Source organism: Carassius auratus, chromosome 28 (assembly GCF_003368295.1).
Source record: "Carassius auratus strain Wakin chromosome 28, ASM336829v1, whole genome shotgun sequence".
Taxonomy (NCBI): domain Eukaryota; kingdom Metazoa; phylum Chordata; class Actinopteri; order Cypriniformes; family Cyprinidae; genus Carassius; species Carassius auratus.
The window spans coordinates 23,203,836-23,219,147 of record NC_039270.1 but is presented as its reverse complement, the minus strand read 5'-3'; positions in this window follow the sequence as shown (position 1 = coordinate 23,219,147).

The window sequence follows — 15,312 nt, the reverse complement described above, 5'->3', positions numbered from 1 at the left end:
ATAACTGGTGTGTAAATAATGCTATACTTAATTTAGAAATGATAAATTGATCATTATAAAGTATGAAAAAACAATTATTAAATACATTATAGATATGCTCTTAAATCAGGTATAAAGCATTTATATCTGTATTTATAAACTGCTTATAAATGTCTATTAATGCTTTATAAATGATGAAATTAACTGTTTCCTAATGCTTAACTAATGATTAATAGCATGCAGTTATTATAAAGTGTTACCGAAAAAACTCCTACAGGTTTAAAACGACATGAGGGTGAGTAAATGTTGACAAAATGTTCATTTTTTTGGGTGAACTATTCCTTTAAGTAAAGTAAAAGTAATTAGACTTTTACTGGACTTTTTCACTAATATATATATATATATATATATATATATATATATATATATATATATATATATATATATATATATATATATATACAATATTTGTCTAATTTAAAATAGTATAAAAATGTTTTGATTAAAACAGTTACTGTAAGATACCTTATTAAATATAGTGACCATTTGTAAATCATTTTAACATCAAATTATAATGCAATTTTAGTATAAAATACTGTCTTTTTTTAAAGTATAGAAACTATGATTTAGAGTGACATTCCTGAAAGTGCACATTCCACATGATTTTACTTTATTTAAATCGATTTTTATTATTATTTTATTGTATAGTGTAGTTCTAAATGGTTAATTGCATTTTATGTTATTTAGCAAAATTTCCATTCATCCATATTTTTCTGCTGTACCACTTGTGGTTATTATGGTGGTTATCAGTCCATTTTAAGGTCTGAAATTGATTTTTGTAGTTCAAGTAGCTTGGTTAACATCTAATTGCTTAATGAAATATTTGGTTAAAAGTTGGAAACATTGTTACAGTGTTTTTTTTCTGTGAATATCTGGGCAACCACAGCTGTTTTCTTTCTGTCTTTTTTTTTTTTTTTACATTTAAAAAGATAGTTTTCACAAGTGTTTCAGTATGAAACTATAAGGTCAAGCTGTTTGTTAATCAATACAGGACAAAAGCTTTTAGTTTTTTCCCTTTGGCATGTTTTTCTCACTTCCTTGTTTTCATTTATACATATCCGAAATGGTTGTTGACTCTCTGCCCTCTAAGTGTCTGCTATATGGAGGCATTCATTTCTATAGCATGTCACCCTCCAGCATCAAATCTGTATAATTCCTGTATTTTCTCAGCGCTCAGTGCTAGCAACCGAAGTGAACTCTCTTTTGCAAATAAGCCTCCCACTTTCATTAAACCATTCACAATACCGCTCTGTTGGGTTCAGACAAAGAAGTTGTGTGAGAGGTTTGGCAGAGAGAGGTGGCAGAGTGAAGAGACAGTAAAAGAAGAAGACATGGAGAAAGGGACAAAATAAACAGTGTTTGTGTCTGTGTGTTGCGCGTGTGTGCATAAGTGTATTCGTTTTTATCCAACTCTTTGCCACACACATAATCCGCTGTAATTAAATCACGCTCCAGCACAAAAACCACCTCAGTTTCAAAGAAAAGCAGCTTTTAAATGTTTGTGGATAGTGATGGGCAGAAGGTAAAAGAAGCGGACGGAGAACAAAAGCAGAGGGGAACGAGTTCACATCAGTATTGAGACATTGGATCAGTTGTTGTAGAAGCCCAGCCAGGAAAGAGGGAAGGTTTTTTTCGTGTGCCGGGACTGGACTGTAGACAATGGGGCGGAGAGATAGAAGTGCTAGAGGGAGGAGGTGAGGGAAATAGAGGCAGGAGGGAAGACAAAGCTGGATGTAATGATGTAGCTTTCAATTACCTGCCTATTTCACCTGACTGCCTCACAGGGCAACCGCTGCACAACCAGGACACACACACACACACATACACACATTCCTCCTTTCCACTGCATGCGCTGTGTTCCTAAAACAGCCCACAGAAAATGTTATTGCTCAAAGGTTGCCGTTTTAGCTCAGGAGACATAATGGCATCACTTGTGTCTTTTAAGCATCTCAGATTTCCCACCAGTCCCTTAGGAGAAATAAAAGCAGAAGCAAATGAGAGAATGGTTGACCTAGAGCTACAATAGAGCTGTATTGTTAGTACATGTCTACCAACTCTCTTTAGAATATTAGTAGACTGTCCTGCTTGACTATAAACACATTAAAGTGAGCGCCTTCCAGCAAACATATTCTACTGACTGTAAGTATCTTTGCAAATATATATCAATGTATTCTAACCCTACTAGTCTAACTAATACTCTGTGAAAACTAATGAGAGATAGACATGTACCTGTAGGTTGCACATGTTACTCATAGTAAACAGAATTGTTATAAGAGACCATTAAAATAGCATGAAACCGTTAGTCCCTAATAGTGAGCATAGCATATGATGTTTTGATAAGAATGTTAATATTAATATTTGTTTCTTGGAAAATGTGGAACAGTGGTGACATTTTTGAGACATGCAAAATGATTAGGGGTATTTTCTTCTGAAGCAGGAGACAAGCACATAGCACACTACAGATGTGATCCCATCATTAATTCCCCCACAATTCATTGCAATGCAGCAAGGTGATTCTGTAAATAAAATTCTCTTCATTTCTTTGGCTGTTCTTCGTTAGAAAATAGACGGGGTGAATTTTTCCATGTCATATTGACTTTGAAGGGAGTTTATACTTTTACTCACCCTCATGGTGTTCCAAACCTTTATTACTTTCTTTCTTTAATGAAACATAGAAGCAGATATTTTAAATACAATGAAAAAAGAGTGGAGCCCAATATTGTTTTGTCAGAATATTTGAGAATATTTTCTCTCTTATAGAGATTGCAAAAAAAAAAAAAAAATCACTCCTCCTGAAACAACAACCATGGCGAATAAACAATTTAAAGGAGTGGCAGAGAAATGACATGATGTTCACTGACTGATTTTATTTATTTATTTATTTTAATATACCTGCAAAAACGTTAGAAATGTTTGCAAACTGCTTTCCAGAAACTGACATGTAAGACTACTCACACAAATTGAGCAATGTCTATAAAATGGCAAAGGGAAATGAGAAAGTACTGTTATTTTTCTATTATTCTTATTTTCAACAGAGGATGACATCTCTGAGGACATCTGAAGCATTTTGTTAACCTAAAAAGACATTAACAGTACACACAACACCATTAAGCATCTTTATTTGCTTAAAGGTTTATTTTTATTTTGGTTTATTTTGTTCACTTTATTTGCTTTCCTATACGGGGGACATAATTGACAGATTTATCCAATTTTTATAGTGCACAAAAATGCACACACCAGTGTTTTTGCTCTATATACATTATAAGATTAATGGAGTAAAGTTTTATAAGAAAATGCAATTTCACTCTTCAGAATTGTATGTTTAACTTCACTAAATTACTGGCTGTTTCTTCGTTAAATTCAGTAGCATTTTCCAAAATGAAAATTGTTTCTACACCAGCTGATTTTACGCTTGTACATGCAACGCAAATTGTTTCCATCAGCTTGACTTAAGAATAATCAAACTGACTATTTTGATTAAAAAATACAATATGTAAATGATTTATTATCATATAATTTTCTACAGTGTGTGAAACAAGCTAGTGTCCCAGCTTGTGTGTTTGTATGTGTGCTGTGTGGAAATGCTTTCGAGTGGGTCTCTCCTCTGCCAGGTCCCGCTGTTTGCGAATGGGTCTGACATCAGATTAGAAGCCCTTTGTGCAGTGATGCAGAATTAAGCATGGCGTGTACGCCAGCACCAATCTGCACATTTCTCCTTACATTCCATAAGCGTTTAATTAGTCATGCTGTGTGAGGGACTTGTTTACATATCGCGCACATACCCACACCAAACTGAGATGCACAGAGCGAACTGGATAAACACATGCACAGAGCGGTCTGAGCAAGTGATGTACTGTATCACTGTCTGCGTCGTGCACTCCTGAAGCAGCTGGCCGTGCAAACATCATTGTCTTCCTCCATCACTTCCTGTGCTTCCATTCACATGCCAGTCAAACCACAAGTAAATGACTCTCAACAGATGATTTGGCTCATATTTCTAATTTCCTGAAGCTTCTGAGACCCTGGCTATTCTGTTAAAGTGCTTGGAGACTGAAGGTCCTCTGATTACAAGTGAAATTGAGGCAGATTGCATCAACATCACAAGTACCCGCGCATGTCCTAATGTTAAAAAGGCAGTGCATGGAAGCAGATCATTTCCTTTTGATGTAATATCTTATGTAAAGCTAATGAACCAGTCTAAAGGTCCAGTTGAAGGATCCGGCTCAGGGTTTTGTGCATTATGATTATTACAAACCGAAAACTCTCAATAATTTTATGTTTTGCTAAGGCCAAACCATATAGGCTTTTTATTCAGGGACCAGAAAGTTTGTGATTAGTCAGCAGCAATGCATGAAAGGAATTGAAAAAAATAAAAAAATAAAAATCTTGCTTCTGTGTGCTTAATGGTTTCCATTAATGATCCTTTGAAGGAAAAAAAAATGTTTGAACAACATTTGGAAGAAAAAAAAAGGGAAAGAAACTTATTTTCAATCAATTTAAAGCAATTACAGAAAGCCTGTTTACATCTTTGTATGTGACCCTGGAGCACAAAACCAGTCATAATGGGTACCATTTGAGGCAATAGCCAAAAAACATTGTATGGGTCAACATTTTGATTTTTCTTCCATGCCAAAAATTAGGATATTATTTAAAGGTCATGTTCCATGAAGATATTTTGTGCATTTCCTGCCATGAATATATCAAAACCTTAATTTATTGCTAATGACTTCATTTGGACAAGGGGGTTTTCTCTATATTTAGATTTTCTTTGCACCCTCAGATTCCAGATTTTCAAATAGTTGTACCTCGGACAAACCATGACAATGATAACAAACCATACATCAGTAGAAAGCTCATTTATTCAGCTTGAATTTAATCAGCTTCAATGAAAAAATAAAATAAAACCTTATAACTGGTTTTGTGGTACAGAGTCACATATTCAAACAATTAATCTTTGACTCCATTGATTTAAGTCTCACAGTTAAGCTGTGAGCTGTATGTTTGATTCACTAAAAAGAACCACCTTAGTCATTGTTTCAGGAAGTGGACTGTTTGCGACATATGTTTTTGATTCATTAAAGTCAATAGTTCAGAAATTGGACTACATAGCTGCGCTGTATATTTTGGATTCATTAATAAACCCCTGTTCGATACAGTCAGCCTTTAATGAATCAGACTAAATTGGTTGATCGGTATGTTCTTAATTTATTAAAAAGAACTGGCTCATTTACAGTCTTTCATGAATCAGACTACACTGATTGTGCTGTATGTTCTTGATTCATTAAAGAGAACCTGCTTATTAGAGTCAGTCGTCAAAGAAAAAGACTCAGATGTCTCATAAGAGTCATTTGTTTGGGAATTGGGCTGCACTGATTGTGCTTTCTCTTTTTGATTCAGAGGTGGTGTTGCCGAGCCATTGAATAGGTAAGTATTTAAGTACTTTAGTACCGTGTTTGGTTTGCATCAGGCCATCAGCAGAAGAGTGCATGTGCAACTGTTAACAGAACCATTCAGTTCTGTTTTTAAATATCCTATTCATGACTGTTGCTTCCCTGTGCCGGTCGGTCCCATGGCATTATATGGGGCTAAAGCTACTAGTCCAGTGAACTTGTTCACCCTCTGCATCAGTGTTAGGCACCGGGTCCCCAACCTCCCAGCCATATGGTCCAGTAGCGGCTAGGCGGAGGTGTCTGAATGGCATGCAGACTATCTGCAAAAGATTCCTTGTTACGGAGGTAAAAATAGACAACAGACACCTCGTCGTGTCACCTCACTCTGACATCAGTGTGAGACAGATGGTGCAAATTAATGACAGTGAAACAGAAAGACTGGAGATCGCAAAAAAAAAAAAAAAAAAAAAAAACACTCCTCCTGAAACAACAACCATGGCGAATAAACAATTTAAAGGAGTGGCAGAGATGTCCATTGGTAATTAGTGCTGGGACTGTGCTGCAACTCTGCTTTTGACAGAACCCTGGGTGAACTTGTTTATAATGCTCAAATATGCCACTGTTTGAAGTTATAAAGATCCTGCTTGGCTAGCAGTTGCTGGTCTGTCACCTTTTTCCTTTTTATTGACTTCTTTTTATATTAGATAAAGTACTTTATATTGTTAGCCGGGTCCAAAATAAACCAATGGCAAATGAAATGAGAACATTCACTGTTTTATACTGGCCACATCCCAATTTGGGTTATTATTGAATAATAATAACGCTTTTGCATTTAGAATAGCACAATTTGATTTGGTGAATTAATGGCAGATATTTTTCACATATGACACCAAAACTTGAGGAATCTACTGAGGGAAAAGAGTTGTAACTGATGTTTTCTTTAGTAGACAGTTTACAAATCATCAGAAATATGTAGATTATCATCCTTAGAATTATGTTTAAACCATGTAAAGTTGCAGTTCCTAGTACATTTCCATCTAACTTTTAACACCTTTTATGGGTGTTTATTTTGGACCCTGTCTGTTACCCATTGTTGTTTCGGTTAAGACTTGCTAGGGGGTTTTCTATGTAAATTTCAGGGTCACGTGGTGTCAGACATTGTGTGCGAGACTGGTGGCTTTCTGAGATAGAAGGAACGAGGCAGAGGAAAGATGAATGTAAATATAGCCCTTCTGGAAAGCTCCCTACTGAATGACCTCTGACAGCCGTTTGCGTTAAATAGCGTTGTAGTTCAGAGATTCAGGCTTTATTTGCACAGGTGCTCAGGGAACAAGAGAGGCCTGAGAGGATCTAAAGCATTATTAAAGCTCAGAGAATGTGTATATAAAGAGAGAGAGAGAAGTAGAGGGTTAAAGAGAGAGATCAGGAAGTAATGAAAAGAAAAGGTAACAATTACACAAGAAAGTTCCAGAATTTATATGAAGGACTAACCATAAAAGTTATGACATTTACTGACCAGGGTCCATCATGCACCTGTTTTATGAAGGGGCACAGAAGCAGTGTGCTTGTATGTACTGTATTACACTTAATAGTTAGGTGTAATGAAATGTAAATGCAATAATAGTTGATATATAGTGATATAATCTTGACATTTGCAGATTTGTTAGCTTAGTCATACAGTTTTTAGTAGTGTACAGTTGGACCCTAATATACAAATTATTTTGACAGCAAAGTGATCATGTATTTGCATAACAAAAATTTAACAACAGCAGCTTGAACAGCATGAGTACTGCATTATTAGTAGTCTACACAGTTTTGATCTAATATTAGCCAACATTGTTCAAAAAATTAAGGGGGAAAATATAGTATAGTATGTATATACATTGTTTACGTAAATGTCACTATTTTACTTAAACAACTACAATCACATTTAATAATCTTAATAGTAATGATAGATACAGGAGTAGACTGACCAATTTAGATGTGAATGAGAATTTTAGGCTGTTTTATGTGCCGTACAATGATCATGCAACTTATTATCCAGTTGTTGTTGTTGTTGTTTTTTTTGGATTCATTATCCTCTATTCTAATTGGCTTCTGATACCGAAATGAGAAGCGATAAAAGAAAGTAAGAAAGCAGAACTTGAAAAATGACTATTTTATGTTATGTGTGATTGTTATCGGTGCACTCCAGAGCTATATTTGATAACTGTGAATGATGATGACAGATTATTGTGTGGGAAATTCACGTGTCTTGTTTAAATGTAAAAGTTAAATTGGTTAAATGACAGGCAGATTGCATAGTGGGAGGTTTATATCCAGATTGCTGGGAAGGCTCAGTAGCTGAACTGTTGATTCTTGTTCACTCCTGTCTCCTGCCAAATAAGCATGACAAACAGTCTGTGGGTGAGTTTACACAAGAAACTTTCTGGTAAATCTGTTTTGTTTTAAGGTGCCATTGCATGTTCATTTTTATTCAGTTTCCTTTCACCTTCCTGGTAAAAGAAACATTTACACGTTGTATTTAACAAGTATTCAGCTTCATTTTTGTAGAACATGACATTGTGTGCCTACATTATCATAAAGGCAATTTCACACATACCCTCGATTATACAGTTATCATACATAGAAATGTATTTTAATACCACTTCCACATATGGAACCAGAAATTACATTCCTGCTATGATAACCGAGGTCCCATTTGCGCAAAAGGATTGACCTCAATAATACACTGTGCTCTTTAATAAATGTAATTGCTCTGGCGCCCCATTGGCTTCATGTAGCTGCTAGCAGTCCCCTCCTCTCCATCTTGATATCACACCTGCGTGACAACTTAGAGAGCACAAATTCACTGTCCATTCTTTCATTACGCTCTTGTTCCATTTCAAACCTATAGGGTGGGGGGAGTTGTTTTGGGGGAGGGACACCAGATGGCCACCCCTCTCCAGAGGTCCGGTGGAGACCCAGCTAAGTCATCCACTCCGACAGACTGGCTCTTCCCCAGCTGAGGGGCTGTGTGCCAGCATGAGCCCATATGGCCTTCCTGGCGCCGGAGCCAGGCTCTGGGTGGGCACACCGTGGGTGGCCTGAGCAGCACTCACCCACCCTGAGGCTCTGCCCACAGGCATGAGGCTGGTCATGGAGGAGATGATGAGGTGGAGGTGTGGACTTGACAATTTTGGGTGATCTGTGGTATCACTAAACAGTTATCGCTACCACAGTTGTTGATAGTTGTTGTCTTCGGGGCGGCAGTGGCTCAGTGGTTCATGTAGGTTGTCTACAAACCGGAAGGTTGGTGGTTCAATCCCCGGCTCCACCTGACCAAGTGTCGAGGTGTCCTTGAGCAAGACACCTAACCCCAGCTGCTCCCGACGAGCTGGATGGCGCCTTGTATGGCAGACACCGCCGTTGGTGTGTGAATGTGTGTGTGAATGGGTGAATGTGAGGCAAATTGTAAAGCGCTTTGGATGGCCATGTGGTCTGTTGAAAGCGCTATATAAATGCAGTCCATTTACCATTTCTTTTACACCATAAATAATAATCTGGCAAGTTTATGGCAAAAAAGTTTTTATGGGACTTAACGTAAATTAAATAATAAAATCTTTAATTAATTCACTTATGATCTAATGTTACTAATGTTAATCATCACGACGATGAATTTAGAGACAAAGAAATGTAGGATCTAGTTGCAAGCACTATATTAGAATGTAACATCCACAACATGCTGCTTTTAGCATACAAGCAATACTGCTGCTGCGCATGTAACATGTATGAATAACACCCAGAGCGTAGAAGATCTAAACAGGTGGAGCTGGGGAAGGTGGAGGATTTCTGAAGCACGCTGCAACTTCTACAGCAAGCACTAGCCAAGTTTGATTGTTGAGAAGCAGCTCATTGGCTACTGATACAGGAGAGAACCAATCAGGTGTGCCTTGTTATAATGATGTCATTATGTCACATTAAGTTTAACCTATCAGGCTGTGCCATCTGGAGTTTCATGCTAATACTTTGGATCTATAGTGCATCTAAAAATCTTTTTTAACAGATTTTAAAAAGTGATCCTCAAATCTGGCTTGCGAGATCCACTTTCCTGCAGAGTTTAGCTCTAACCCTAATCAAACACACCTGAGTTTGCTAATCAATGTCTTCAGGATTGTTAGAAAATCACAGATAGTTTGTTTGATTAGGGTTTGAGCTAAACTCTGATAGAAAGTGGAACTCGCGAGCCAGATTTGAGGATCACTGTTCTAGAATCATTAAACATAAAGTAAAACATTTTAAACATTTTTTTATTTTTTATTTTGATGATGCTTACAGTTCATGAAAGTCAAAAATCCAGTATCTCAAAATATTAGAATATATACATTTGTGTTTCATTAAATGAAAATTCCTACAGTATAAATTCCGGGTATCTCTTGTTCTTTGAAATAATGGGGAAGACTGCTGACTTGGCAATGGTCCAGAAGACAATCATTGACACCCTCCACAAAGAGAGTAAGTCACAGAAGGTCATTACTGAAAGGGGTGGCTGATCACAGAATGCTGTATCAAAGTATATTAAATGCAAAGTTGACTGGAAGGAAGATATTGGGTAGGACAATGTGCACAAGCAACAGGGATGATCCCAAGCTTGAAAATACTGCCAAGCAGTAGTCCAGCGTGTTTCCGAAGTCAGTGATGATTGGGGGTGCCATGAAGTTTGCTAGTGTTGGTCCATTGTGTTTTATCAAGTCCAAAGTCAACACAGCCCCATCCATCAGGAGATTTTGGAGCACTTTTTGCTTCCATCTGCTGATTTCCTTTTCTAGCAGGACTTGGCACCTGCACCCAGTGCCAAAACCACTTCCAAGTGGTTTGCTGACCACGATATTACTGTGCTTGATTGGCCAGCCAACATGCCTGACCTGAACCCCATATGAAACCTACAGTATGGGATATGTTCAAGAGAAAGATGAGAAACAGTTGATCCAACAATACAGACAAGCTTAAGGCTCAATAGTGCCACAGCAGGCTGATCACTTCCATGCCACACCTCACAGACTTTACATGTAATAAATCTAGAATATATGAAAGTTTCACTTTTTGAAGTGTAAAAAAAAAAAAAATATATATCAATATCAAGATATTCTATTTTTTTAGATGCCCCTGTATATACACGACTAGTTAGTCATGACAAGACTACTGAACTAAATACAAGGGGAAAACGGTACAGCAACTAAGCAACATTACTACTTTTTTTACTAAATTTAAATCAAGAGCACTAAAGTGCTGGATGAACATGACATCCCTACTCCATTTGGTATCTATCTAAAAGATAATCTCTATAATATTATGGGCAGTAAAAGAGACCCACAATGAATCAAAGTTTATCACAAGTGTCTTTTCCACAAGCTGAGGTGTATGCTACGTAATATATAGAAGGTGCAAAAAGTGTACCATAACCCCAAAATTTTTTTTCTCAGTATAAGGGAAACTTGCCTTTAATCAATTAACAGGTTTTACTATTACATTTCTATAGTCTTTTAACATTAATATTATGAAAAATAGCAATAGAGAGTAATGCTATAATTTTTTAGTATTGTATATGGTAAAAATCATGCTGTTTCAGTTGTATGATGGTTATTAAAAAATAATAATTGTGAAGGCTGACTAATAAAAATGGAATTTATTAAGTAAAGCTGTGCTGGTGACAGCATCATAATAGTTGAATAACATTTAGCGCTAGTCTGAGTGTCTGTCAGACCTGATCGCACAGTTTATTTTGCCATGAAGATGAGTTCCAAAAACAGCTTGTGCACAGAAAGCTTGAAGTGTCATGTTGCTAGGAAACATTTCAGTGGGCTCTCTCTGTCAAAGAAACTTATGCGAATGATTCAGAAAAACTCTGTCTGGAGACAAAACGCAGATAGATGACACATGTCTGGTTGCGTGCGCACCTTCTGGTGCAATGCCGGACCAAACGCTATTATCCAGTTTGGCCATAACATCCTTTCCCTGTGGTGTCTTATAGCTCTATTTTTTGTGAGTAAACACATTTTAAGAAAATGTACTAAGTTTGATTTCGTGCCCAATATTTAAAATGTGTAGATTGAATGTGAAAACCCAGACAAATATGAATATGAAGACATCCTTCCTCCCTGGTGGTAAATAGTGTGTAATCTGGTTAACTCACTGTGTCTGATCCCTGAATGAGAGGTCTATTAGGCAGTCTGTCATTAGAGGGATTACATGTGCTATTATCAGCCACAGTCTGGATTCTCATACTGAACAGGCCGGATTGATTCAATCACACACATTAATAAAGTGGATAGTGCATGGACTACAGAACAGAATTTCAGACATTAATGGTTATGGATATAACGCTGATGCTCTTTGCTGTATTTAGTAGTTACATGCTCACATTGATTGTTATGAAGCCCAGCATAAAGAGCAGAGATGTACACAAAGCAGAGAGTATGAGACACAAATGTGTTTGAGCATAGAGAACACTCACACGTAGCCCTAAATGTTATGACATTTGCCTTTCAGTGCTTTCCTGATCCAGATAACTGACCTTTCCCTTCTGCTTTCCCTGTCGATGAGCCAACGCCATCCGAATGCATGGTCAAAGTGAGCCTCTGTTACACTTATTTATTGATATCAATTTTAGCACATCGCTCATCGCTCTAAAGTAGCATTAGCACCTAAACTGCACTGATGTTCAAATAGGCTGAGAAAAACAAAATCTGAAAACAATTAGTTTACAAAAGACTGCTTTTGAATAAATAAAAAAAGAGGCATAGATTCATCTTGAATTTATTTTGTTTTAAAAAGGCAGTTGTTGTTGGCACTTGTTGTTTTGCTGCAAAATACAGTAAAATTGAATTTACTAAAGTTAGATGTTACTAAAGTAAGTTTCTGTATATTAAAATAAAACAAAATGTCTTACAGTGCCATATGTTTTATATATTTTTTGTTAAAATGAAAGGTTATTACAGACTATTTTGTCCTGTGGGCCCTGGTTCACTCTATATGAGAAGGGGACTTACAGTTGACCAGTTGGCAGATTTTTACTGTAGCATGTTTACATTCTTTGTCATTTACAGTGTATGGTATAAACCTGCATTAGAAATGTTTTATCTAATCACAGTGCACTTATTCCTGTTACATGTACAGCATAATTTAATAGAAGAAACATAAACAAAGGAAGGAAACTGTGTTTTTGTGAAACTCACTGTACTGCTAATGTGTAAAAAACAACAGTGTCAGGGGTGGTGATGACAATGATGATGACAGCGGAGACCCCTGAGGGGAAACATCACCGTGCTCTGACTCAAGGCTCAGACAGAGCAGGTCAGGCCCTGCTGATCAGCACATCACAGCTAACCAGCCTCAGGTTTCAACCTTCAGTCTCTGCGATCAGGAATATCTGATTTCACTTCACTGCGCTGCTTACACTGGCGTATATACCCTCTTACTATTTAAACTTCTGTGAAAACAGATGCAGTATCAACAGTAACTCACATTCCTTATAATTATATCAGTCTCTCCACTCTCCACTTTCACCTTGCTGTGGACTTCTGTTTTATACTGGGCGATTGATTTCATACAACCAGATTCCAGAAAAGTTAGGACGTTTTGTCAAATGCCATACAATCAAGAATATGTTGTCTGTTCATTCTCTTTATCCTTTGTTATTGACTGAAGTACAAAGAAAAAATGTCCAATGTTTTCACTGACCAACTTAATTGTTTTTTGTAAATATAAACAAATTTTGATTTTGATGGCTGCAGCACACTCCAAAAAGGTTGGGACAGAGGCATGTTTAACGCTGTCACATCAACTTTCCTTTTAATTACAATGTTTCATTGTTTGAGAATTGAGGATCCTAATTGTTAAAGGAAAACGCCACAGTTTTTCCATATTCCACTATGTTCTCTCCATCAACGGAAGAGCACTTCACAGTTCTCCTGAACACTTCTCCCGTTGTGTGTATTGATGGAAGTAAGAAGAAGAGGGGAGGGGTTTCAGGAGGGATGATATTACTGCACCGAGGTCAAAGTGCTGCGAAGTGCTCTTCTGCCATAGGCTACATTATACTCATCATTTTTAAGCAGATTTTGATATAGTTTTAGCTATAGTCTTTTGACTAAAATGCCATTTAGTTTTATTCATATTTTAGTAATCTGAATTATTTTTAGTTTTATTCTAGTTTTAAATCTACAGTAAATTTAGTCGGCTAAAATCTAATGGGTTTACAGTGCATTTATTAAGCATTTCTCTAAAATTTTCCAAACTCATTATATAGGTTTGATATTAAGGTTTTATCATGATAGACACCGATATAACTGCAGTGACGACACAACATGCTTTTATGTTAAAATTAAATAAAGCCACTTCTCATGAAGAACAAGAAAATGGTCTTCTTTTTAATGAAATACCAATGGTTATACAGGATAGTAATGCATTCTTTATAGCAGCTTCTTTACCATATTCTACAGTCTTTCAAGCAGACATATTTATTTCTATAGATAAATGTATACTAATCTTTAGGGCTATTTAAGTTTAAGTCAGTCAAGAGCAGTGAGTGATTTTCTGTTTTTCTTTTGATGCTTGATTAATATCAATGACTCTATATAAATATACACACATGCATGCATATATTTCAGAACGTTTTTTGTTTTTATATTAAATATATTTACTTATGATCTAAATTATTGAATATAAATATAGACATGTAAATATAAAAAAAATATATATATACCGTTTGTGTGTGTATTTAATAAATATACACCGATCACACACACATATTATGCAAACAAAAACTTTTCTTTTGTATGCAATTAATTGCGGTTAATCATTTGACAGCACTGATGATGACACATATGGCCAATTAGAGGTGGATGAGGTGATGATTATCTAGCTGAAAGCTTGCTCACACATGGCAGGTGACCAGGCTGCCAAGAGGGAGATACCAACCAAGAAACTCATCAGGAGGCTTCACTTTTTCCTCTTTACTTTATTTCTTCTCACTTCACTCTCTCATTCCCTCTGTCTCTTCCACCTCTCCCCATCCATTGCTGTTTCAGGTCAAACTCTATTTTCCACCCCTCAGTCAGTAGGTTTTTCTCACTCTTTCTACACTATGAGGAAGTGTGTGACAGAGGGAGGCGGGAGCAGAGGTGCAAAGTAATATTCCTTTCATAAATCATGCAGTAAGAGATGTCAGAGGGGTAATTGTGCTTCTGTGAGTCCTCTTTAAAGAGGGGGATTTTATTACTGGGTTAACACACAGTGCTGCCCCTCCATTCTCCAGCATTACACACTCATCAGGGAATAATCAGAGTGGAAATGCTCCAGGAGTGACGATTAGTGTGTGAAGATGGCGAGTGTGTTAGGACACGCAGATGCTCACATCCAGACGTGTTCACGTCAAGATTGTGTTTTTTAGAACTGTACTTTTTTTTTTTTTTTTTTTACAAAAGAAATTTGTATTTCTTAACCCATTTGTGCCCAAATTATTCTGAATGGTTTCATGAAAATAATTATGTTAATAGTGTCCTATGTGAACATGTTCTGCATTTATTTTCCCCAGGTTTTAGTTTACCATCTTCTAAAATCTAAAATATTCTTTCTTCTAAAATCGTATTTGAATGTGTGGCAACTATAGTTGCCGGTGGGCTTAAATAACTGTTATTCATTGGAAATCACATGATGATATAGTGTTTGGTTGGGCCCTATTTACTTTTTGGATACATTAGGCGAATTTTGCATGGATGCTTTCAGAATTAGAGTCCAAACAGCTGATAAAAACTTCACAACAATCCACAATTAATTCACATGAGTGAAAAGCTGCAGGTGAGGTCACAGAAATATTTAGTAGTGGTAGTAAACTACTGATTTT